Raw genomic sequence first — 27,225 nt, forward strand, 5'->3', positions numbered from 1 at the left:
GGGCCCCGAGAAGAGCAAGCAGGAGGAGGGGTAAGCACAGCACTCACTAGTATTCCCTTTATAAGATGCATTGCATCTTATAAAGAGAAAATTACAGTACCATTGGCAAGGGAGGCCCTCTGGGCTGTCGAATTATCTTCTATATAAAATTAATCTTCATATAAAAGAGAGGATCCTAGAAAAATAAAATATAAAATGATCGGATCCTCTAGGCTGACATATCACCTCTAAGTTCTTTGATAAGGAATCTTAATTAGTTTTGTGCAATCAGTGAAACAAGGGACAGATATTTATGTAAAAATATATGTAATAATATATTTATAAATGAGTAAAATCCAATACAAAACAGACAAGATAAATGCATAGATAAATTGACGCACTACCAACAAACCACCACTAGATGGTGGTGTAACCCAGTCCTACTTTCTCACCAGCACAAAACTATCAAAAAGCCAATTAAATATATTTTATAAAAAAATGAAGATAAAAAGGATAAACACTGATTAATACAGGAGGAATAACTGATCCACTGTCTCTTTATGACCAATCAAAAATATATATGATATTAATATGATATTATACCACACTCGGCAATCAGACTATGGAAATATAATTTCCCAAGGTTTTTTCCTCTACTCATATAATGTCTAATCTCCCATTAGCAATATGCATCTTTGCTAAGAGGACAACTAGCATTAGGGAGGTGTTTAACACTATATGTTCCCACAGTATGGGAACTCTTGACTATATGCTGAGAGGAATATCTTATTAATACCACGATCAGTAGGCATAATATACGTTAACGGGTCAAGGATGGACAGAGTTTCGGGTGTGATCAGTTCTCAAAACTTTTCCAGTAGAAATTTTTTTATTACGTTTCTTTGTGGTAAATCCTTCTTATGGACAATTTTCTCTGTGCCAATATTTCTTTGTAGCAAGTTTTCTTTTCTTGTGTTGTAGTTTTTTTTTGTAGTTGTAGTTGTCCTAACCTCTTACATGCATACTTTATACCCCATGTTATCTAAGAACTCATCCCCTTCTAGATTAGGGATTTCCAATCAGACAAGATGGGTGTGTTCGTATGCAGATAAAAATAATGTAATTTTAACCCTTGAAATACTGGTGAAAATGACATACTATTATCCATCTACCTCCAGATGACACTTGTTCCACATAATAATTTCAGACATTTTAAGAATTAACAAATATAAATGGCTTCATTATACAACTTAAACTTTAACCTCTCCCACCTTATATCAATTAGGAGGGATTCTTTTTTGACACTTTAGAATCACTTTCCCAGACATCACGGATCCAACTAGACAGTTAACATACCATCTTATTGATGGTCAGATAAGAAAAAAATTATCTTTTAACTTTTCTCCTGGTTTGTGTACCCTAACTGTCTCAGCTATTGAGTAATGATGTTTGAAATAACATCAGCTCTTCTGAATGGATCCTACTAGGAAAATTCAACTTAAATGCTCTTCTACATCTCCTAAGATTGTATATCCACTTAGTGAGATACACACGGTATAAAATACACATTAACAATATTTGGTTAGACTATATCAATATTGTATATTATATATGAATCATTAATAAGTTCAAACGCTAAATAAATGCACACAGGAATATATATATATATGTGGATATATGAATAGATATCTATTCCAAAAATGATGTTTTATTTTGTGCAAATACACCTAAAGGCTCTGCTCTCTCTGCAACTGCCACGAGGTCTGTACTTTCATTGACAGGGCCAGGTGTGATCACGTTTACACTGCCTGATCCTGTCAACTAGAGTGGAGAGGGCAGGGCAGTAGCAGAGAGAGCAGAGCCTCTAGGGGTAACAACAACGTAGTATTAGCACTGGGGGCCAGTATTAGACTAAAGGACAGTATTAGGAGTCAGTATTAAGGTTAGGGGTCAGTATGGCGTAGTATTAGTATTGGGGACCAGTATTAGATCTAGGGTCCAGTATAAGACTTAAGGACAGTATTAGGGGGTCAGTATTAGGGTTAGGGGTCAGTTTGGCGTAGTATTAACATTGGGGGCCAGTATTAGATCTAGGCTCCAGTATTAGGGTTAGGGACAGTATTAGGGTCAGGGACGGTATTAGGGGTCAGTATTAGGGGCAGGGGCGGACCGTAAATGTAAAGTGGCCCTGGAAAAAATAATAAAAATGGCCCTGTTTTGTAGTCGGGTCCAAATTGATGAAAGGCAGGGCCAACACAAGTAGGTGGGGCCAGCAATACCATATTGTGGTATATTATACCACCCCAACAGAGCCAAATAGGGGCTCAGGCGGCCCCCTGGGCATCGGCCCACCGAGAAATTTCCCTGTAGGTCTATGGCCAATCCACCCCTGGATATAATGGAAATATCTGGTCACTTGAATGCAACATTCAAGTGCTACATTTAACTGTATGGCAGGAATTACCGTATTTTTCGCCCCATAATACGCACTTTTTCCCCCAAAAGTGGGGGGGGGAAATGCCTCTGCGTCTTATGGGGCGAATACTGCCATTTTACATCGCAGACAGCGATATATAAGCTGGAGGGGGGAGGGAGGAGGGGCCCGGAATCATGCAAATGCGGTGAGGCCGGTGTGATCACTGTACTCCGGCCCCGCCGCTCACTGACTTCCTTAATGCCTAAACCTTTTATAATAATACCTTTAATTGAAGTTCCGATCCCCAGCCCCATCTGTACTACTTACCAAATGTCCTGTAGCAGGCAGAGCAGGGCGGGCGGCCGGCCGGAACTCACTGATGTCACGTGCCTGCGCCGCCTACTTTATGAATGAAGTAGGCGGCGCAGGCACGTGACATCAGTGAGTTACGGCCGGCCGCCCGCCCTGCTCTGCCTCCTACAGGACATTTAGTAAGTAGTACAGATGGGGCTGGGGATCGGAACTTCAATTAACCTTTTATAATAATACCTTTAATTGAAGTTCCGATCCCCAGCCCCATCTGTACTACTTACTAAATGTCCTGTAGCAGGCAGAGCAGGGCGGGCGGCCGGCCGGAACTCACTGATGTCACGTGTCTGCGCCGCCTACTTTATGAATGAAGTAGGCGGCGCAGGCACGTGACATCAGTGAGTTATGGCCGGCAGCCCGCACTGCTCTGCCTCCTACAGGACATTTAGTAAGCAGTACAGATGGGGCTGGGGATCGGAACTTCAATTAAAGGTATTAATATAAAAGGTTTAGGCATTAAGGAAGTGAGTGAGCGGCGGGGCAGGAGTACAGTGACCGCACCGGCCCCACTGCATTTGCATGACACCGGCCCCTCCCACAGGTTTAGCTTTGGTATATTAGGGCATCTGTGGATACCACTATTATGGGGTGGGGGATATATGGATGGCACTTTTATGGGGTGGGGGATCTGTGGGTGACACATATATAGCAGTGCCATCCGCAGAGCCACCCCCCATAACAGTGCCACCCACAGATCTCCCTCCATAACAGTGCCATCCACAGATCACACCCCCCATAACAGTGCCATCCACAGATCACCCCCCTCCATAACAGTGCCATCCACAGATTACCCCCCCCCCATAACAGTGCCATCCACAGATCACCCCCCTCCATAACAGTGTCATCCACAGATCACCCCCCTCCATAACAGTTTCATCCACAGATCACCCCCCCATAACAGTGCCATCCACAGATCACCCCCCCATAACAGTGCCATCCACAGATCACCCCCCTCCATAACAGTGCCATCCACAGATCACCCCCCATAACAGTGCCATCCACAGATCACCCCCCATAACAGTGCCTTCCACAGATCCCCATAACAGTGCCATCCACAGATCCCCCATAACAGTGCCACCCACAGATCCCCCCATAACAGTGTCACCCACAGATCCCCCCCATAACAGTGCCACCCACAGATCCCCCCCATAACAGTACCATCCAAAGATCCCCCATAGTAATGTCATGCACAGACCACCATTAGTTCAAAACCCACCAAAAGCACACCTTTTGATTAAAAATATTTTTCTTCTTATTTTCCTCCTCAAAAACCTAGGTGCGTCTTATACGGTATACCAGGAATTGAACCAGAAGTGAACCGAAGGTAATTCCCTTTCCATTACACATCCTGTCTTAATTATCCTCTCCATCTCTATCTCCTAAACATGTTTTCTTTTGTATTCACAATCATCGTCTCTCCATATCCCTCAGACTATTTCATTACCCCACTATTCCTACACCAGACAAAGATCTATTTATCTCAGCATCCCTTCTATCCTCACGCCCGGCTACTTCTGCTGAACTCCTAAACACTCAAACCTTTTCATCTAAACGCACTTCCACCTCTTCCTTAAAGGGGTTGTCTCACTTCAGCAAATAGACTTTATTATGTAGAGGAAGTTAATACAAGCCACTTACTAATGTATTGTTATTATCCATATTGCCTCCTTTTCTGGCTGGATTCATTTTTTCTTCTCATTATACACTGTCATTTCCATAGTTACAACCACCCTGCAATCCACCAGTGGTGGTTGTGCTTGCATACTATAGAAATAAGTGCCGGCCTCTCTGGTGCCCGGGACCGGGAGAGTGCACATAGGCTAGTGCTTTTTCCTATGGTGTGCAAGCACAACCACTGCTGAGGGATTTCAGGGTGGTCGTAACCATAGAAACGAGTCCAGCCAGCAAAGGAGGCAATATGGACAATCACAATACATTAGTGCCTTGTACTAACTTCCTCTACATAATAAATGCCACTTGCTGAAGTGAGACAACCCCTTTAAGGCTACTTTCACATCAGCGTTTTTCATTCCAGTTTTGAGAAACTGGGGTGAAACGCTTCCGTTTTGTCCCCATTTATTGTCAACAGGGACAAAACAGAACAAACCAGATCAGTATGCATTCCATTCCAGTTTGTTCCATTTCACAGACTGGACACAAAACCATTGCAGGACTTCCGGTTCCGGCGCGCACATGGAGAGACGCGAGTAAGAGGCTCTCCGTTCGACCGGCCCGAATATCTGGAGAACCGCCGCATCCCGGGTCCGAAAGGTACCCTCAGAACCCCCTAGCAGTGTAGGGGGCACCTATGGAGAAATTTGTGGTCAGAGGCGGTTCACAGAAAGAGTCGCGGACAACACTCCCGCCAGGCGACGACCTGAAAGCCAGGGGCAAGATGGCGCCGATGGCCGAGAAACGACACAGGTTTACCCGCTCAACCTCGCAGTCGACCCAGAAAAGTGCGGAGGCATCGGGTTCAGATGAGGAGGAAGGAGAGTGTTGTCTCGCCTCGGCTGATGAGTTAACAGCCTCATGCAAAACTATGGCCATAGAAGTGGCTAAACTCCTTGCGCCGGATATCAAAGCTTCCCTGGAAGCCACGGTCTCGTCAGCCCTGCAACAACTTCAGTCTGAGGTGGCGCAACATACCTCCCAGATCGCCGAGGTGGAGCAAAGGGTGGTATTAGTGGAGGAAGATCTGGAGAAGGCCCAGAGCAACGTCAGAGACCTCCTGCATGATAACCAGTACCTGAAGGAGAAGATAGACGACTTAGAGAACCGATCCAGGAGGAATAACCTGCGGATCATCGGCCTCCCAGAATCGATCCCTCCGAATCAATTGGCGGATATTTGCGAGGTAGAGATCCCACAAGCCCTGGGACTGCGGGGCACTTGTACAGTGGAGAGAGCACACCGCTTGGGACCGCCACTACCAGCAGGATCGCGATCCAATAACACGAGGCCCAGAGCTGCGATAGTTAAATATTTGAACTATGCCGCCAAGGAAGCTATATTGGCGAAATTCCGACGCAATGTGCGGCCCTTAACGATTCGGGGCAACAAGATCCTTCTATTCAGTGATTACTCCGATTTTATACCATCATCCTCCCAGCGATCTACATCCTCGGCCAGAGGTAGAGGAGCCAGCCAGAAGTCGGGGAGATTGGTGCCCAGATCTATAGAACCGGATCATCAGGAAGCGGATCCAAGTTGAGCATGGACAGCCCCAAGTATCATTAACGTCTGACTAGGTCGCCCTGGAGGGTCACGTGAGATAACATTGGACTTATGGTTCATTCATGTTAACTTGTTAAATTCATTGATTATGCCGAATATTATGGGCCGGTGAGCAGTGTATAGTAGGAGGTAGTTAATGATTCTGTTTGAAGTAGATAGTGACAACTACTACACCGTTAGATGTGCGAAAAAAGCGAAGTCGACAAATGATTTATTTATGTTGTGGGGTTGGGTAGGGGGGTATGGGTTGGGGGGAGGGGTAGGGGTGGGGTGAACACCAATTTGGATGTGGTTAGGGTGCAGCTGCCTTGGTACCAATATATGATATACTGTTTTGACCTGTTCCTGATGGCTTCTCCTGCAGAGAACGCGAACATAGTGAAATTATTATGCGTGTAGCCACGTGGAACGTTAAGGGCCTACGATCCCCTACTAAACGCATGGCGGTGCTACGCCACCTCAAAAAACTCAAGATAGATGTGGCATTCCTGCAGGAGACCCATTTAGAAGAGGCTGATTTTTGTAGGATGCGTAGATTATGGGTGGGACAGGTAGTAGGTTCACCCTCAGTAGGCAAAAAGGCGGGCACTATGGTCCTGTTCCATAAACGCTTATGCTACGAGATTTCTTCTATATCTACTGACAATCAAGGGAGATGGATGCGACTAAACTTGGATTCCCAGATAGGACAGATAGTTTGGCATAATGTCTATGCCCCCAACACCTCTCAGACGGACTTTTACAAGTCCTTGGAGAAAGACATCTTGGGTGAAGACTCACAGATGCTATTGGTGGCGGGGGATTTCAATAGGGTGCACAATGAGCAGGAAGACAGGAAGCGAGGGGCTCTTGAAAATGTTACTCAGCAGAGAACGTTACTCCCTCTGATACAAAATACAGGCCCGTGTGATACCTGGCGATACCACCACCCAGTGGATCGCGAGTACACCCATTTTTCCCATGCCAAGGGGTCATGGTCCCGGATTGACTATCTCCTGACATCACCGAGGATGCTGTCCAGAGTCAAACTAGTAGAAATCTCGGACTGGATACAGTCCCCAGGGGACAAGATTTTACGTGGAAAATGCCTCAGCACTTATCCAAAGATAAGGAATTTTTAGACAAGCTAAAAGGGTGGTGGTGGGAATACTCCCAGGACAATGCGGATCAGGCGTCGAATCAGAATCTATTCTGGGATGCGGCCAAGGTGGTACTTAGGGGCCGAATAATGTCATATTCGATAAGGAAAAAGAGGGAAGCGAGAAAAAAGTTTGAAGAAGCCACCCAAAAGGTGCGGGAGACGTACACTCAATTCTTACAAAACCCCACAGCCCCCAACAAAGTTCTATGGGTCACGGCCAAACATAGTTTTGACTATTGTCAGGAAAGAAAGGAAAAGTGGTTTGGAGACTACCAAAAGGCTAAGTTTTTTCGCGTAGGCAACAAAGCGGGTCGGCTATTAGCTAATCTAACACGCCCATTTGTTAAACAAACGGCCCTGCATCCCCTAAAAGACAGATCAGGAAAATTGTGCTCTCAAAGGATATTGTGGAGATATTAGGAGATTATTTCCAAGTATTATATTCAGGGGATCCCCCCCCCGCTCCCAAGAAGCAAGGGATCTTTTAGACAGGGTGGACTTGCCACGTCTGTCAACTGATGCGGTGGAAACGCTATGTCGAGACGTTAATGAAGAAGAGTTAGGGACGACAATCAAATCCCTATCAAATTGTAAAGCCCCGGGACCTGACGGATTCCCAGCGGAATTCTATAAGGCCATGATCCCAGAACTTTCCTCGACGTTGACTGGACTGTTTAATAGCATTATGGCCGGGGGTAACTTACCTGACTCGGGCAAAATGGCCTATATTAAGATCCTCCCGAACAGTGGCGTAGCTAGAAATGACTGGGCCCCACAGCAAATTTTTGAATGGGGCCTCCATCCCCCAGTAATTTTTTTGCAACCCATTCCTTTCATGCCGCCCCCATTCCTGTGGCTACTAAAGACCACTCTCTCAGACTAGGCCCGGCAGCTGTTCCATCTGTCTGTACTGTCACTGTATATAATTTCATTGTGTAATACTGTTGAGGGGGCCCTGTCGAAATCTTTTAGTCCTCCTCCTCCTGGATGGGCCCCTTCTGGGTCAGGGCCCCGAAGCAGCCGCTTCCCCTGCTTTCCCTATAGCTATGCCCCTGATCTTAAGCCTCTTTCCAGTAGGTTGCACCACTTTCTCAATAACTCTTGTCAGATAAGGGAGGAAAAGTGTTTTGCAAAACATGTGCTCCGTTTTTCCCACAAATTATACCAGAATTCTGGTACATTTTGATTAGTAAATTCCTCCCACTCTATAATTTTGTGAGGAGGAAAAAACGTTAATGGAATTGTCCCAAAATATAAATTGATCCACAGGATAGGAGATAAGTATCAAATCACGTGAACTGGGGTCTCTAGAACCCTGAATGATTAGGGCAGTAGTAGAAGGTGAGCTGCCTTTCCATTCATTCTCAAGTTGAATGCCGTAGATCACTGAGTAAAGCACCATTCATTCAGGGAACTTGGGACCCCTATTCTTGTGGGCTGTAGTGGTCCTAGCGTTTAGCCCCGCATCAATTACAGTAGATACTTATGCCCTATACTGTGGATAGGGGATTTGTCTGTATATTGGGACAACCCTTTCCAATTACAGTCCATTTTCTAGCTGAACCATTGAAACTTAGATTGTTGCAAATATATGAAAGGTTTAAGCTCACAAGACTTGTATGAAAAGATAAAAAGAGATGAATGGAGCTGAGTTGCAATTCCAGACACAGCCTCTGGACACAAGTGGTGCTGTTTCTGTTGAATAAAATATATATATATATATATTTCTAATTTCTTACAATACCTTTAAAAACATTTCTTTGTTACTAAGAAAAAATAGAGGCCACACAAGTTTAAATGTGCAATCTATTATTTATTTCTATTATATGAATAGGGACTATAAAGTCCCTAAATCTAAAGCTGTTGATCCAGAAGAAGGCAAAAACCCTGAACACAATCGGCCAATTAGTGACACAGAGAAAAATTCCTTCTCGACCCCAGGAAAAGGCGATCAGTTCTAGAACCCTGGATCAAAGCCATTAACTAGTTGTTAATTATTGCTAAATATTACCCTTAATGCTAATATTGTTTTTATTTTTATTTTTTTATTCTATATAAGAATATTATCCTAAAATACCAATTTGTAACTATTATTAATACTATGCTAAAAAAAAAGGTAATGAGGTCCCTAACACTTAAAGCTTTGATCCAGAAGAAGGCAAAAACCTGGACACATTCAGCCAATTTGTGACACAGGAAAAATTCCTTCTCGACCCCGGGAAAAGGCGATCAGTTCTAGAACCCTGGATCAAAGCCATTGACCAGTTGCTAATTATTATATATCACCATTAATGCTAATACCTTTTTTAATTTGTTTTATATGTAAGAATATTTTTACTAATATGATACTAAATTCTATTTAGAAAATATTAATAATACTATGCTATAAATAACAATAAGCTCCCTAACACTAAAAGCGTTGATCCAGAAGAAGGCAAAACACCTGGACACATTCGACCAATTTGTGACGCAGAAAAAATTCCTTCTCGACCCCGGGAAAAGGCGATCAGTTCTAGAACTCTGGATCAAAGCCATTAACTAGTTGTTAATTATTGCTAAATATTACCCTTAATGCTAATATTGTTTTTATTTTTATTTTTTTATTCTATATAAGAATATTATCCTAAAATACCAATTTGCAACTATTATTAATGCTATGCTAAAAAAGGTAATGAGGTCCCTAACACTTAAAGCTTTGATCCAGAAGAAGGCAAAAACCTGGACACATTCAGCCAATTTGTGACACAGGAAAAATTCCTTCTCGACCCCGGGAAAAGGCGATCAGTTCTAGAACCCTGGATCAAAGCCATTGACCAGTTGCTAATTATTATATATCACCATTAATGCTAATACCTTTTTTAATTTGTTTTATATGTAAGAATATTTTTACTAATATGATACTAAATTCTATTTTGAAAATATTAATAATACTATGCTATAAATAATAATAAGCTCCCTAACACTAAAAGCGTTGATCCAGAAGAAGGCAAAACACCTGGACACATTCGACCAATTTGTGACGCAGAAAAAATTCCTTCTCGACCCCGGGAAAAGGCGATCAGTTCTAGAACCCTGAATCAAATCCATTAACTAGTTGCTAATTAATATTACACTATTATACTAAATATTAGCTATATATTTAGTTTATTATAGCATTATTTTTATTGACAATAATGCTAATATTAAACTAGAACTATAATATGATAATATTATTAATGCTACAATTGTATTACCTCTGACCCTAAAGCTGTTATTATCTAATTACCTGTATTATTTTATTCTTATTTTATAATATTTTTAATATTGACAATAAATAAATTTTACAACTATGCTAATACACTAAAACTGTTGATCCAGAAGAAGGCAAAAAACCTGGACACATTCAGCCAATTTGTGACACAGGAAAAAAATCCTTCTCAACCCCAGATCAATTATTTATATGAATTTTCTACTATTTGTAAATTTTTAAAACTTACTGTTAAACTAGTTCTAGTTGTGTTATTTCTATTTCTACCATTACTACTAAAGTTATTATTATCTTACTTTATGCTTAGAAAAATATAAATAAATTAAATTGAATTTTAACTATTGCAGTTGTTAAAGGGGTTAGCCGACCGTAAAAGAGTGGCCCAGACCTGCTTGACCCAGGGCGGGGAAGATGCTAACCTGCTCCTTGGTGCTGGATTCGGTCTGTTGGTTCTCCTGGACCGGCAGTTCCATTCCTACGTGTGCTAAGGACAACATGTGTTGACAAGACCACATGTGGCTGCTGCAGCCAATCCTAGACATCCACAGAGACCTGCTCCCCCTGCATCACATGTGGCATCACATATGACACAAGGGGAACAGGTCACCATTGCAGCCTATGATTGGCTACAGCGGTCACACGTGTCCCTGCAACGGATGTTGTCCTCTGTGAACGTAGTAGTAGAACTGCCGGCCCGGGAGCCTAACAGACCGAATTGAGTGATGAGGATCAGGTGAGCATCATCCCCACCCTGGGCCAGAGGTCTTGACCACTTTTTTTTACTGTCGGATAACCCCATTAAGCAACAGTTTAGAGGGAGAGTAGTCTCAGCAGGGTTGTCCATATGATGTTCCTCTTGCCCTGCTTGTTGCTGTTGACATAATGGCAGATAAAATGCTGCCCAATCCTGTTTCTCCTCTGTCTCCTTCTGAACTCCTTTGACATCCTGGCTGGAGTTGTCTTCTTTGCTTTCTTCTTCTGTAGCCTTTCTTCCTAGTTTTTCACCGATCTTCAGTGATCTGGATAACCTCATCTTCCTCGCAAATCTCCTCCTTATCTTCTATCGCTTCTTCAATGGCTTTTCCTTCTTCCTCTAGTCCAATGGCCTCTTTTTTTTACTGAAGACCTTGATGTCTTCCTCACTGGTGTTCTCCTTCCTCTTCTTATTTTCTTTCTTCTTGAATAACTGAGCATTTGTCATCTTTATAGGCTCTTCATCGTCCAGCCCCTCACACAACATTCTAGCTATTGCTCGTTGTGCCGTATGTTTATCACTTGGTCTTGCTGTTGGTCCATCAGGTATCACAAACTTCCTTTGAGCAAGCAAGCTTGTTGGCATGAGGCGCTAGGAAAATAAGAGATGAGTCAATTTTCTATCCATATGACCTTCTAGAGCTATAGAAAGATCATCAAAAAATCTTTAAAAACACAACAGCATGGTCACTCACCTCCTTCTTGAAGAGAGGAGAAGGGAGGAGTTTTATACAATATGCCAGCCGTCGTAGGGATTCCTCTGGTGTGATGCTGGCATAAACTGAAGAGAGAATGCACGAAAAAGGGATCAATCAAAAATGCACAGTCAAAAACACACAGAAAGATCACTATTCAAAGTAAAATAAAGCATGTTTAGTTCTGTGCCATCATCAGGCAGAGTATGAAGTATCTGACCACATACCCTCCAGTGCAGTATAAATCACTGTTTATGTTCCCTATCCAGACCAGGGGTGCAACATCCATCAGGCGACTTGAGCCCCTGGCCTTAGGTGGTGTTTAGCTCTGCTTGGGTGGTAATTTAGCCTCCAGCCCTGCTCTTCTCCACACCCCAGCATACATCTATGCATTTGGAGATTATTGTATATTGCAGTTATGTTGTGTTTTTTGTATTCATTTGCAGCAAAAAAAGGAAACAAAACCACAACCGCGTCTGTTCTTTTATTATATATATGGACACTGCACTATTTTGCCTGCCCTATATTACTGTAATTCTCGGTAAATGATCTTGTTCTGTACATATACAGTACAGACTACGTAGAGCCTCTTCTCTTGTTCGTATTCTGTGCTTATGGACGCTGGACAACATGGTTTCTAACCATAACAGACATAACATACAGTTTCTTTAAATACAAGTGAAAAAAACTGCTAATAAGTGATATTACAAAATACTTCTAATCACTTCCCTTACACATTAAAAAAGTTGAACTGACATGTACACTTTAACCACTTCAGCCCCCCTAGCTTAAACACCCTTAATGACCAGGTCACTTTTTACACTTCTGACCTACCCTACTTTCACCCTTTTTTTGCTCGGTCATGCAACTTACCACCCAAATGAATTTTACCTCCTTTTCTTCTCACTAATAGAGCTTTCATTTGGTGGTATTTCATTGCTGCTGACATTTTTACTTTTTTTGTTATCAATCGAAATTTAACGATTTCTTTGCAAAAAAATGAAATTTTTCACTTTCAGTTGTAAAATTTTGCAAAAAAACGACATCCATATATAAATTTTTCTCTAAATTTATTGTTCTACATGTCTTTGATAAAAAAAAAATGTTTGGGTAAAAAAAAAATGGTTTGGGTAAAAGTTATAGCGTTTACAAACTATGGTACAAAAATGTGAATTTCCGCTTTTTGAAGCAGCTCTGACTTTCTGAGCACCTGTCATGTTTCCTGAGGTTCTACAATGGCCAGACAGTAAAAACACCCCACAAATGACCCCATTTCGGAAAGTAGACACCCTAAGGTATTCGCTGATGGGCATAGTGAGTTCATAGAACTTTTTATTTTTTGTCACAAGTTAGCGGAAAATTATGATTTTTTTTCTTACAAAGTCTCATATTCCACTAACTTGTGACAAAAAATAAAAACTTCAATGAACTCACTATGCCCATCACGAAATACCTTGGGGTGTCTTCTTTCCAAAATGGGGTCACTTGTGGGGTAGTTATACTGCCCTGGCATTTTAGGGGCCCAAATGCGTGCAAAGTAGTTTGAAATCAAAATCTGTAAAAAATGGCCGGTGAAATCCGAAAGGTGCTCTTTGGAATGTGGGCCCCTTTGCCCACCTAGGCTGCAAAAAAGTGTCACACATCTGGTATTGCCGTACTCAGGAGAAGTTGGGCAATGTGTTTTGGGGTGTCATTTTACATATACCCATGCTGGGTGAGATAAATATCTCGGTCAAATGCCAACTTTGTATAAAAAAATGGGAAAAGTTGTCTTTTGCCAAGATATTTCTCTCACCCAGCATGGGTATATGTAAAAAGACACCCCAAAACACATTGCCCAACTTCTCCTGAGTACGGGGATACCAGATGTGTGACACTTTTTTTCAGCCTAGGTGGGCAAAGGGGCCCACATTCCAAAGAGCACCTTTCAGATTTCACCGGCCATTTTTTACAGATTTTGATTTCAAACCACTTCTCACGCATTCGGCCCCTAAAATGCCAGGGCAGTATAACTACCCCACAAGTGACCCCATTTTGGAAAGAAGACACCCCCAGGTATTTCGTGATGGGCATAGTGAGTTCATGGAAGTTTTTATTTTTTGTCACAAGTTAGTGGAATATGAGACTTTGTAAGAAAATAAAAAATAAAAAAAAAATCATAATTTTCTGCTAACTTGTGACAAAAAATAAAAAATTCTAGGAACTCGCCATGCCCCTCACGGAATACCTTGGGGTGTCTTCTTTCCAAAATGGGGTCACTTGTGGGGTAGTTATACTGCCCTGCCATTCTATGGGCCCTAATGTGTGGTAAGTAGGTAAATGACCTGTGAAATCCGAAAGGTGCTCTTTGGAATGTGGGCCCCTTTGCCCACCTAGGCTGCAAAAAAGTGTCACACATGTGGTATCGCCGTATTCAGGAGAAGTTGGGCAATATGTTTTGGGGTGTCTTTTTACATATACCCATGCTGGGTGAGATAAATATCTCGGCAAAAGACAACTTTTCCCATTTTTTATACAAAGTTGGCATTTGACCAAGATATTTATCTCACCCAGCATGGGTATATGTAAAATGACACCCCAAAACACATTGCCCAACTTCTCCTGAGTACGGCGATACCAGATGTGTGACACTTCTTTGCAGCCTAGATGCGCAAAGGGGCCCACATTCCTTTTATGAGGGCATTTTTAGACATTTGGATCCCAGACTTCTCACGCTTTAGGGCCCCTAAAATGCCAGGGCAGTATAAATACCCCACATGTGACCCCATTTTGGAAAGAAGACACCCCAAGGTATTCAATGAGGGGCATGGCGAGTTCATAGAAATAATTTTTTTTTGGCACAAGTTAGCGGAAATTGATTTTTTATTTTTTTTTCTCACAAAGTCTCCCTTTCCGCTAACTTGGGACAAAAATTTCAATCTTTCATGGACTCAATATGCCCCTCAGCGAATACCTTGGGGTGTCTTCTTTCCGAAATGGGGTCACATGTGGGGTATTTATACTGCCCTGGCATTCTAGGGGCCCTAAAGCGTGAGAAGAAGTCTGGAATATAAATGTCTAAAAATTTTTACGCATTTGGATTCCGTGAGGGGTATGGTGAGTTCATGTGAGATTTTATTTTTTGACACAAGTTAGTGGAATATGAGACTTTGTAAGAAAAATATATATATTTCCGCTAACTTGGGCCAAAAAAATGTCTGAATGGAGCCTTACAGGGGGGTGATCAATGACAGGGGGGTGATCAGGGAGTCTATATGGGGTGATCACCCCCCTGTCATTGATCACCCCCCTATAAGGCTCCATTCAGATGTCCTTATGTGTTTTGCGGATCCGATCCATGTATCAGTGGATCCGTAAAAATCATATGGACGCCTGAATGGAGCCTTACAGGGTGGTGATCAATGACAGGGGGTGATCAGGGAGTCTATATGGGGTGATCAAGGGTGAATAAGGGGTTAATAAGTGACGGGGGGGTGTAGTGTAGTGTGGTGCTTGGTGCTACTTATTAGTGAGCTACCTGTGTCCTCTGGTGGTCGATCCAAACAAAAGGGACCACCAGAGGACCAGGTAGCAGGTATATTACACGCTGTTATCAAAACAGCGTCTAATATACCTGTTAGGGGTTAAAAAAATCACATCTCCAGCCTGCCAGCGAACGATCGCCGCTGGCAGGCTGGAGATCCACTCGCTTACCTTCCGATCCTGTGAACGCGCGTGCCTGTGTGCGCGCGTTCACAGGAAATCTCACGTCTCGCGAGATGACGCATATATGTGTGACTCTGCGCAGGGCTGCCACCTCCGGAACGCGATCCTGCGTTAGACGGTCCGGAGGTGGTTAAAGGGGTTGTCTCAGTTTACGATATTGTTGGCGTATCTTCAGGGAAGGTCATCAATATCAGATCTGTGCAGTCCGATTCCCAGCACCCCTGCCAATCAACTGTTTGAAGAGGTTGTGGTGCTCCGGTGACTGCTACGGCCTCCTCACAGCATACCAAGCACAGCGCCGTACATCGTATAGTGGTTGTGTATTGTATTACAGCTCAGCCCCATTCACTTGAATAGGACTGAGCGGTGCCAAGGACATATAATTGATGAACTTGATGCCAGTGACCTAGGAAGGGGCCGAAACACTCACTGGAGCACAGAGACCTCTTCAAACTGATCAGCAGAGGAGTAGGACCTCCACAGAGCAATTATTATCACCTATCCTAAGGATAAGCCATCAATAATAAAATCTCAGACAACCCCCTTTAAGCAAAATTATGCAACATATAAGCATTTTTCTTCAGATTGTCTGACATGAACATTGGAAATCTGCAACCATTTGGGGGGGGGGGGGTTGACTTTTCACCTGAGGTAGCAGAAAGTATAGGTGCACCAATAATTAGGACATAAGGACATCAGAGAAGGAACACCAGAACACTGGTTGTCATAAAACTGGAGGGATTACTATAATGTTCCTGTCGGCATGCCTTACCACATACCGCACTATGCACTTGGCCTAAGACTCTGCTTACATCTGCTCTCTGGTGTCACTTCATGATGGAAGCCATAGCATTGTGCTGGATCCATTGTACTGTAAACCTACACAGTGCCCAGTGGATCCCACAGAATTATAATGGGGTCTGGGGAGGGTCCGCCCAGGCGTTAGACATGACAGCAGGAGCAGCACAGCATGCAGCACTATTCTTACTGTCAGAAGTGCCAGAAACCCCTACAGAGAACATAACTATAGCAGGAGAGGTCCACATGACCATGCACAGAACCATACCGCATCCAACGCTGCTTGACTGTCCAGTCCACATCATTGACATCTTCCTGTCTTGTATCTAAATAAGAAAAAAAAAAGGAAAAGTGAGAACATTTCATCCAGCACAATTTACTGTATGCAATGTATGACCCAAGCCACCAATTATAGGGTTAATTTTTGTGATAGCTTTTTACCAGTGAGTCTCCATCTGGTAAACCTGTTATTAAATCCTTGTGATCTACTGTATTGTCCCATCAGGACAGTGGTCAGCAACGTCCAGCACTCCAGCTGTTGTTAAACTACATCTCCCAAGTGTGCATGCTGGGAATTGTAGTTTCACAACAGCTGGAGTTTGCTGACCCCTGTATCAGGACGACCACTTCTCAAATCCGCTACATATGGACGTAATAGAGGGGTCTTCCTATGTTAGATCCCCCCTATTACCCCCTATAAGAGGAGCTCCTGCTTTGGAGGACTCCATGTGACTGTGTATTACACGACACTCATTCATTTGAATAGGGGCCCTGCAGAGGGAATGTGACGCCCCCCACAGCTTCCCTTTCCAAAATCACTGAGGCAGATTTATCAAAATGGGTGCAATGGAAAGCTGCCCTAATTGTCCATAGCAACCAATCAGATAACAAGGATCAATCTGATTGGTTACTATGGGTAATTAGGCCAGTTTATATCTGCACCACTTTAACTCTTTGCCATCAGGTCAGTGTTATAACATGGATGGATCTAGGGGGCGTTCTCCTCATTACACCATTCTCCTAACCAATGCTCTTCCCAGAACCTGCCCAAATACCAGCCCCCATTACCACAGCTCATCAGCTCCATGGAGAGGGTTTATTAAACAGGAAGTCATTTCCATGAAGCTCCTCTATGAGGATTACTGCCCCTATAAGACCCCAGCACAAGAGGAGACCCTTCTGAGTGGAAGTGAAGAGTCAGAGAGTCCTATCTGTCACTGAATAGCAGCCGCCCATATAGATGACGTTATAGGGAGATTTCTAGAAATCTATGAATAGGGAAGAAATCCTCTGTCATTTATATTACATTACGTTATTTTACCTGAAATCGCACAGAAACTCGCACAAGTCGTCCTCACTCACCGCTGAGCCGCAACTAACTGAAGACCACTGACCGTTTATTTTTTTCCAATTCAAATCCTGCAATCCTATTGGTTCTCCCTCAGTACTGTTACTATGGAGACAGATGCAGTTGTACATTTAAAGGGACATGATGCTTATTTCTCTAGAGTGTGATTTACTATAGGTTTCTTATAGCGTGAAATGTGACGCTGTGGCGCTAATCTGCGGAGTCAGGCTTATGGCGCTCTTCATATTTCCACACAATGTTATTTGTAGTCGCTGCACTGCTGTTCCCACATGTAAAATACAAACCTAAGGTTCTGTTCACATTCTCCGTGTATCAAACCCAAAGCAGAACAGAAACCATTGACTGCTGGGTGTGACGAGGAGGGGATCGGGAGACCCTGTTGAAACGTCTAGAATTGAAATGGATACATAAACTAGACACCCTGGAGCCCAGGGGTCTTAATAGGGACTTTAATTTGGGGGTCTTCACTTGATTTGTTGATCCTTGTATCGTACCTCTTCATTCCGTGTATATGAGCGTTCAAATACTGTATCTTAAGTTTTGTGCCCAACATTTATGTTGTGTTAGGTTTTAATAGATTATGGTGGTATGAGCACAATTTACACATCTCTCTCTCTCTTTTCATCTTGTAGATTGTGGTTCCCTGTGTATTCCTCCGCACTCTACGCTTATTTTGGTCCGCCCCCGGTTGATGGATCTGTGGTGTCTTTCTACGGCTACTATTTGAAGATAACAGGGGAATTTGGATTTCGGCCTAGAGAGACTGTGGGATGTTATGTCCAGCTTTGAAAAAATGGGGGGTGAGTCTGGTTATTCCTGCCTGGAGAGGTTTGTTTGGACTGTATGCATGTGTGGATCCAATTTTGTCCCTACGGTTGGTTGTCATGAGCAACGGTGGGGCATTTTTTTGCGTCCACGATTCCCCAAAATAACGTGACACACGTCCATTCCAGTAATATGGATATGGAGGTATGATCTGTTTCGTGGGGCAGAACGAATGTGTACATAGGAGCCTCAATTGGGTGTTCAACTGGCGGTTGCTTGCTGGTTGTACCCCTGGAGGGACCATGTCTGTTTTGGGTGGTTCTCTAGCTGATGCATGAGTGGATACACTCTTGACCCTGCGGCTGGTTGTCATGGGCAACGGAGGGTCATGTTTCTGTATCCACGATTCCCCAAAATAATTTGGCACACGTCCAGTCCTGTAATAGGGATTGGAGATGTGGCCAGTTTCCTGGGGTAGAATGTATGTGAACACAGGTCAGTGGCGGATTACAATAGGGACGTTCGGGTCGGCAGCCCCGGGCCCAGCACCGCTGGGGGCCCCAACGCCGACTCGAACGCTCACATGCTGCGGCGGGGCACAGGAGCGCATATCTCCCTGTTCCGTCGCCGATCACCGCCATAGGCTTCAGGCCTAGTAGGCCTGAGGCCTATGCGGTAGTGAAATCCCGGCGCAGGCGGGCGTGATGACGTCATTGCGCGCCTGTGCCGGGACGCAGCACTGTGACGTGTGCATGCCTGAATCATTCCGCCTTCCTCTGCGACCCTGGACCTGGCCCTGGACATAGGTGAGTATTTAGATTTTTTTTTTTTTTTTTTTTTTTCATGTGCCTACTTTGGGGGACATGTGGGGGGACACACACAGGAGGACATATTAGTGAAGAGACATCGAGTACATCGGGGGGGGGGGGGGAATGTGGGGGCTGTGTAGGGCCAAATTATTATGAGAGGGACTACTAAATGGGGTAAAATATATGGGGCAGTGTGGGGGCAAATTGCTATGTGGGGGCAGTGTGGGGGCAAATTACTATGTGGGGGCAGTGTGGGAGAAATTACTATATGGGGAGGCACTGTAGGGGCTATTCTATTATTTTTGGGGACACTATACAGGGATTATTGCCTGGAGCACAATATAGGGTGTTATTATTACTCTAGGGGACATTATAGCTGCTGTGGACACTATAGGAACATTTGGGGTAATTTATCAAACTGGTGTAAAGTAGAACTGGCTTAGTTGCCCATAGCAGCCAATCAGATTCCACCTTTCACAGCTCTTTTGGAAATCCAGTTCTACTTTACACCAGTTTGATAAATTACCCCAATTATGTCTATTAGGGTCACTATTTTTTCAGCAGTATAGTACCTGGGGCATTGGGGGGCACCACGGGCACAGTATTGGGGGTGGCAGCAGGATGACACTGTAGGGACACCACGATGGGGGGTTGATGGAAAAATTGAGAAATCTAACGTGTCTGTGTTACAAACTGTAGAGACGAGATGTGGCTGAAAGAATTTGCTATGGTGGTCTAGGTCAAATGGAGGAGAAGAGGAAAGAGAAGGTCTACATGACAGGAGATGTCACTGGATGTAAGAGGTATGTGGTGCTGTATTCTCCTCCATGTATTTTTTATTATAATTATATGTATTTTAAATTTGGCGACCACATTTTTCAGGTAATTTGGGGTATTTTTTTTAGTCTGAAGATGTCATATGGCCTAGGAAGAGACTGTGGCGCTCATGAAGCACCGCAGCCTCTTCATACAAAAAAAACTAAACTAAAATGGAGGGAGCTGCCCAAGTTGGGTAGACAGCCCCGGGCCTATCATGCACTTAATCCGCCCCTGACACAGGTGCCTCATGTGGGAGTTCAACTGGCGGTTGCTGGTTGTCACCCTGGAGGTATTGTGCTCTAATGTATGGATTTCCAGCTAGAGACTGATGGATCTAATAGTTCATTAATAGCCTCTTAAAATGATATGGCAGGTTTGACTGACTCCCCCTATAAATAGTTGCCGGCCTGTTTGGCTCCGTGTGACAGATGAGACGGATCGCTCCGCTTCTATTTATGGAAGCGTCCCTGTCTCCCTGACGACCGGAGCTAGCTGGCCAGCCTTTAGTCCGTGTTGAGAGGAGGAGTAATCTCCCCTCCACACAGCAACAGCTGATGTCATGATAGGCCCCTTTTTCTGTTGGCTCCAGCTTCCTAGTGGTGGATTTTTCTTATTGGTTCCGGAGGCGGCAACTACTGACGTCATGGATGGCCTTTTTTTTATTAGTGGCCGACGCCAGGTAACGTCTCCGCTACCTAGTAGCTGTGGAAGGATACTGACGCATGCGCAATGAGGAGGAGGGGACGCCGGTGTTTGGTGCGATACCGGGATCAGCGTGGATTGTGGGGCTATCGCGGAGAATATCATGTACAAGTAAGATATAAGGAAATGTATTGATTTAATCACTATGTGTGTTTTCAGACAAATCACTTTGATGGTATTGCTGCATTTCTTGAACGTCCTTGTACTTGAACCATGTTTTGTGTAGACATAAGTATACTCCCACCTGGGAGGAGGGACTATACACACCTACTATTGTACCCACCTACATACACTATTTAAGGCACTTTGGGATATGGGACTTCATTGCTTGATAAAAACCGACTAAGGTCGAAACTTTGCTGTATTCTAGCTGCTTGAGTGAATAAATCACCGCTTTTTCACCAACTACCGGCAAGTGCTGCGGATTATTGAATTTTCTGGAGCCCTCGGGAAGCACTAGGAGCATCCATCAACAGAGGTACCCGGTCGGGGTGCCAGGAGATCCGTTACAACAGGTTGTACCGGAATGCCTCTTTATCAGGGGCGTAGCTAGAAATGCATGGGCCCCATACCAAAAAAAAATTATGGGCCCCCCCCCCCCCTGTGCCATCCACAGATCCCCCTCCCCTAAATAGTGCCATCAACAGATCCCCCTCCCCTAAATAGTGCCATCCACAGATCCCCCTCCCCTAAATAGTGCCATCCACAGATCCCCCTCCCCTAAATAGTGCCATCCACAGATCCCCCTCCCCTAAATAGTGCCATCCACAGATCCCTCTCCCCTAAACAGTGCCATCCACAGAACCCCCTCCCCTAAATAGTGCCATCCACAGATCCCCCTCCCCTAAATAGTGCCATCCACAGAACCCCCTCCCCTAAATAGTGCCATCCACAGATCCCTCTCCCCTAAACAGTGCCATCCACAGACCCCCCTCCCCTAAATAGTGCCATCCACAGATCCCCCTCCCCTAAATAGTGCCATCCACAGATCCCCCTCCCCTAAATAGTGCCATCAATAGATCCCCCTCCCCTAAATAGTGCCATCCACAGATCCCCCTCCCCTAAATAGTGCCATCCACAGATCCCCCTCCCCTAAATAGTGCCATCCACAGATCCCCCTCCCCTAAACAGTACCATCCACAGATCCCTCTCCCCTAAACAGTGCCATCCACAGATCCCCCTCCCCTAAATAGTGCCATCCACAGATGCCCCTCCCCTAAATAGTGCCATCCACAGATCCCTCTCTCCTAAACAGTGCCATCCACAGATCCCCCTCCCCTAAACAGTGCCATCCACAGATCCCCCTCCCCTAAACAGTGCCATCCACAGATTCCCCTCCCCTAAACAATGCCATCCACAGTATCAGGTGCCTCTCTCCCCCAGGTGCCAGTATCAGGTGCCAACCTCCCTCCCCCCATGTGCCAGTATCAAGTGCCCCCCGCTCCCCCCATGGCAGTAACAGTCGGGTATTAAAAAAATAAAATAAACACTTCTACTTACCTCCATGTCAGCGATGCGATGCAGCCTCTTCCTGTGTCCCGCCCTGTATGTCCATATATGGAGTCAGTGCTTGTATTTCAGAAAAGTTTCTGCTGGGATACGAACCCACAACCTTCTGTATCAGAGGCAAAGCATCTAACCACAAGACCATAAGAGATGCCTTGCTGCTGACTGAAAAAATATGAGACTTCTACTGTTATAGCTGGCTAAGTGTACATCTATACACATGACAGCTGCTCATATATAGAGATATAGCAGAGCTGAGTTTGCTGGGACAGCTGTCATATAGAGATATAGCAGTGCTGGGTGTGTTGGGGCAGCTGTCATGTGTATAGATGTACACTTAGCCAGCTATAACAGTAGAAGTCTCATATTTTTTCCATGCCTCCTTTATGGCTGTGAGGGTAAATGCTTTGCCTCTGATACACTGATACATTGGAGGTTGTGGGTTTGAATCCCAGACACATCAGGAGACTTTAGAATACAGTAAGATTAGATCACATTAGCAAGGGGGCCTGAACATTAAGACTGCTGCTGTGAAGGGGCCCTGAACATTAAGACAAGAATCGATATTTAACTAACTTGGAAATAAACTGTCGGGCCCCGAAGCAGCTGCTTCCCCGGTAGTTACGCCACCTCCTGGCTGTCTGTGTGTGTTAATAAAAAAAATAAAAATAAAATGAGTGCGGTCCGACGGGCCCCATAGCCACTGCTATGGCGATCCCTACACCACTGCGCCGAAGCCGGGTAGAGATTTGACACAGCCCAGCGCATATAGACTGATCTCCCTGATCAATCAGGATGTTAAGATTCTGTCCAAAATTTCGGCCAATAGATTAGCCATTTGCATACCTAACCTAATTGGCTCACATCAGGTAGGGTTCATGAAGGGTAGATCTGCAGTAACTAATATACGCAAAGTCTTAGCCGTCCTAAGCAGATATAGGGATCCCAAAAACAAGCATTCTCCAGCGTTGTTGGCAGTAGATGCCGAGAAGGCATTCGACAATGTCAACTGGCAATGGTTGGACATGGTACTGGATAGGGTTAACATCACAGGACGCTTCAGAAATTTCCTGAAGGCGCTCTATGAAAACCCCCAGGCACGAGTGAATGTACCGGGCTTTCTATCCAAACCAATTACGCTGGAAAAAGGTACGCGGCAGGTTTGCCCCTTGTCCCCGTTACTTTTCAATTTGGCAATGGAGCCCTTGGCGAGATGGCTGATTAAATCGGACATCTTTGAGGGCATCAAGATAGGGGTCAAGGTGCTGAAAGTTAGTTGCTTTGCAGATGACATCTTACTATATCTTGGTTCCCCGGAGCTTCATTTAGAAAGGACTCTAGAGGCTTTAAATCTCTATGGCAGGGCCACGGGATATAGGGTCAACGTGGGAAAAAGTCAGCTACTGTTCCTAGATCACCGGTCCCCCGCAGCGAGACATTTACAAAATAGGGTGGAAGTTCGGAAGGACTATCTGACCTACTTGGGCATTAAGATAGGTCGCACTCCAGCGTCAATATACACTTTGAATTATCCCCCTCTCTTCCTTAAAGGGTTTCTGTCACCCCACAAAACTCTTTTTTTTTTTTTTGGATAGTTAGATTCCTTATAGCGCGATATAGGAGAATATAATGGTCTTACTTACTTTCATGCGGCCGATTCTTTATAAAACGAAGTTATATAATATGTAAATGAGGGCTCTACCAGCAAGTAGGGCGTCTACTTGCTGGTAGCCGCAGCAGAAAACCGCCCCCTCGCCGTGTTGATTGACAGGGCCAGCCGTGATCTCCTCCTCCGGCCGGCCCTGTCAGTATTTCAAAAATCGCGCGCCTCTGGTCATTCGGCGCAGGCGCTCTGAGATAAGGAGGCTCGTCTCCTCAGCACTCCCTCAGTGCGCCTGCGCCGATGACGTCTTCTCTTTCGGTGATGTCATCGGCGCAGGTGCACTGAGGGAGTGCTGAGGAGACGAGCCTCCTCATCTCAGAGCGCCTGCGCCGAATGACCAGAGGCGTGCGATTTTTGAATTACTGACAGGGCCGGCCGGAGGAGGAGATCACGGCTGGCCCTGTCAATCAACACGGCGAGGGGGCGGTTTTCTGCTGCGGCTACCAGCAAGTAGACGCCCTACTTGCTGGTAGAGCCCTCATTTACATATTATAAAACTTCGTTTTATAAAGAATTGACCGCATGAAAGTAAGTAAGACTATTATATTCTCCTATATCGCGCTATGAGGAATCTAACTATCCAAAAAAAAAAATATGAGTTTTGTGGGGTGACAGAAACCCTTTAAAATAGAGAGTGAACTAGAGAAATGGCAGGATCTACCCTTGTCGGTGTGTGGGAGGGCACATTTAATCAAAATGGTAAGCTTCCCAAAGCTACTTTATCCGCTCCAGACAATTCCATTGCTGCTAAAACACACAGATGTAGTTAGGATGCAGAGAGCGTTCAATAGTTTCCTCTGGAAAACTAAGAGTTCTCGCATTGCCTATGCCAAATTAACGATGCTGAAAGATGAAGGGGGGTTACAATTGCCGAATATTCGCCACTACAACTTGGCGTCGCTATTCAGACATGTGCATGATTGGGCGTGGGGCACGGGACACTATTCGGCGATTACTATCGAGAGTGAATTAGCTGATGGCGAAAATCTAGAGGCCCTATTACACACTAGGATGAAAGACATACCGGTGTCAATAAGACAGTCTATTCTATTAAAGGACACCATAATGGCGTGGAAGGCGATTAGGAAGATTTATGGACTTCCCTACTATTTGTCACCCAGATTACCATTATGGTCGCTGCCAGCGTTCCCCCAGGGCAGAGAGAACAGTATGTTCTAGATATGGAGGGAAAAAAATATAATGAGACTTAAAGACCTATTACACACTTCTGGTCTTCACTGGCTATCTTGGGACCAGGTAAAAGCACAGTTTGACTTACAAGATGCCCACTATCTTCCCTATCAACAAATTAAAAGTTATTGTAAGACTCAGGTGAATTCCGTTGGTGACTCTGATAGGCTAGCATGGTTTGCGGCTTTGCTAGGCAGGGATGGCTCCCACATGCCCCTCTCTGGGTTACACCGGAGACTCCATAGCATTCAGACAATAGGCTTGTGGAAAGGGGCTTACAAACCCTGGGAAAGAGAATTATCTGATCTAAATATAACAAAAGAATTGGTCAGACGGGCGACATACAATGAACAGTGGAGAGAGACACAATTAAGACTCATGCATAGAGCGACGTATGCCTTTAATTTATCCTATCACGATGCCCCTGCCCATTATCTACGTGAATGCCCTAAGTGTAGCCTCCCGAAAGCAGGATTATTACATGCCATATGGGAATGCCCGAAGGTGCAACCGTTATGGAAGCAGGCCATAGAATCAATAGAAGACATTTGGGGAGAAACGGTGGGTCCCACACCACAGCAATGTATATTCCACTATATACCTAAAAATCAGGAGGAGGAAATAGGGTCGTTGGTTGCTAAGCCATGTATACATCTTCTACTGATGTCGGTAAAGAAGTCTCTCTTACGACACTGGTTAGGAAGGGAAGTACCAGTGTGGGAGGAGGTCATAGGGACGATGAAAAATGTTCTCTATTTGGAAAGACTGGAAGTAGAACAAGATAAGGAACGTTTGTTTGAGAGGTTCATTAAAAAATGGAGGAGGTTCATAGAGAAACAACTGTCCGATATTGAAATCCAGGAACTCATAGCCCCATTCAAACTTACTGGTTGGTATCTGGAGGCTCAGCTAGCAGATAGGTTAGGGAGACTGGCTTTATAATTTGGCACTTAGGTGAGCAAATCACTAGAGGTGGGGGGCGATGCTTTGTGCCGAAACCACTTCAAGTCCAAAGGTCTTAGATTGGTGTTCAGGGGTGGGGGGAAAAGGAAGGGGGGGTGGGGATGGGGTCATGGGTTGAGGGTGGGGGGGGGGGGGAGTTGGGGCATAAAATTGTAAAATTGTGAATTGAGAAATCATATCTTCAAAACTGCCTGTACAATATGCTTTGATGCAATTCTTGTATGATGCACTGTTTTTATACCTATTGCTGTACAAGTGATTTCTCACTTCAATAAAGAGATTTAAAAAAAAAAAAAAAACGTTGCAAGCTGAGGGCTGTGAAACGGAACATACCAGATCCGGCATGAAAATCAATGTGAGTCAATGGTGCTGAATCCGTTTTTTCGGTGACAAAAAAAATAAATAAAAAAAACGTATCCGGCACCCATTGATTTACAATAATTTTCAAGTCGGATCTGGTTTGTTCAGTTTCTATTTATTTTGATCGGATCCGGATGTATTAAATGAAACTGAAGCGTTTTATTCAGGTTTTGAGATCCTGTGGTGTATCTCAAAACCTGAATAATAAAACGCTGATGTGAAAATGATGATTACTCACCGGTAGTGATGAGCGAGCATGCTCGGCCGAGTACCGGTTCTGCTCGAGCATCGCTATGCTCGGCAGATCCGAGCGCTCTGCCGAGTACCACATGTGCTCGAGCGCCATGCTCTAGTCTCCGCCCCGGACGTTTGGCGCCTTTTAAGCAGCCAATAAACATGCTGGTAAGTATTGCCATCACTGTAATGCCATTAGCCATGTTTTCTACTGGCATTACAGTGATTGGCTGGCTGGTGATATAGCACCCGGTCACGCGGGTTCGGCTCATTGCGAGTCAGGGAGAGCTTCTGTTAGGAAGGGACAGAGAGTGTAGAGAGAATTTGATCTCAAACCTTTCAGAGACCCAAAAGTCATTTTAAGGACTATTGTTAGAGGTGGCAGCAAAATCTATTTTGGGGGAATTATTTTTTTGTGTGAGGGCGACCGTTAGTGACATTCATTTTCTGCATTCTACAAACGCTGCTTGCTGTGACCAGTGAGAAGCAAATCAGCACTGATAT

The sequence above is a fragment of the Bufo bufo genome, chromosome 4 (genome assembly GCF_905171765.1).
Source record: "Bufo bufo chromosome 4, aBufBuf1.1, whole genome shotgun sequence".
NCBI classification, from domain to species: Eukaryota; Metazoa; Chordata; class Amphibia; order Anura; family Bufonidae; genus Bufo; species Bufo bufo.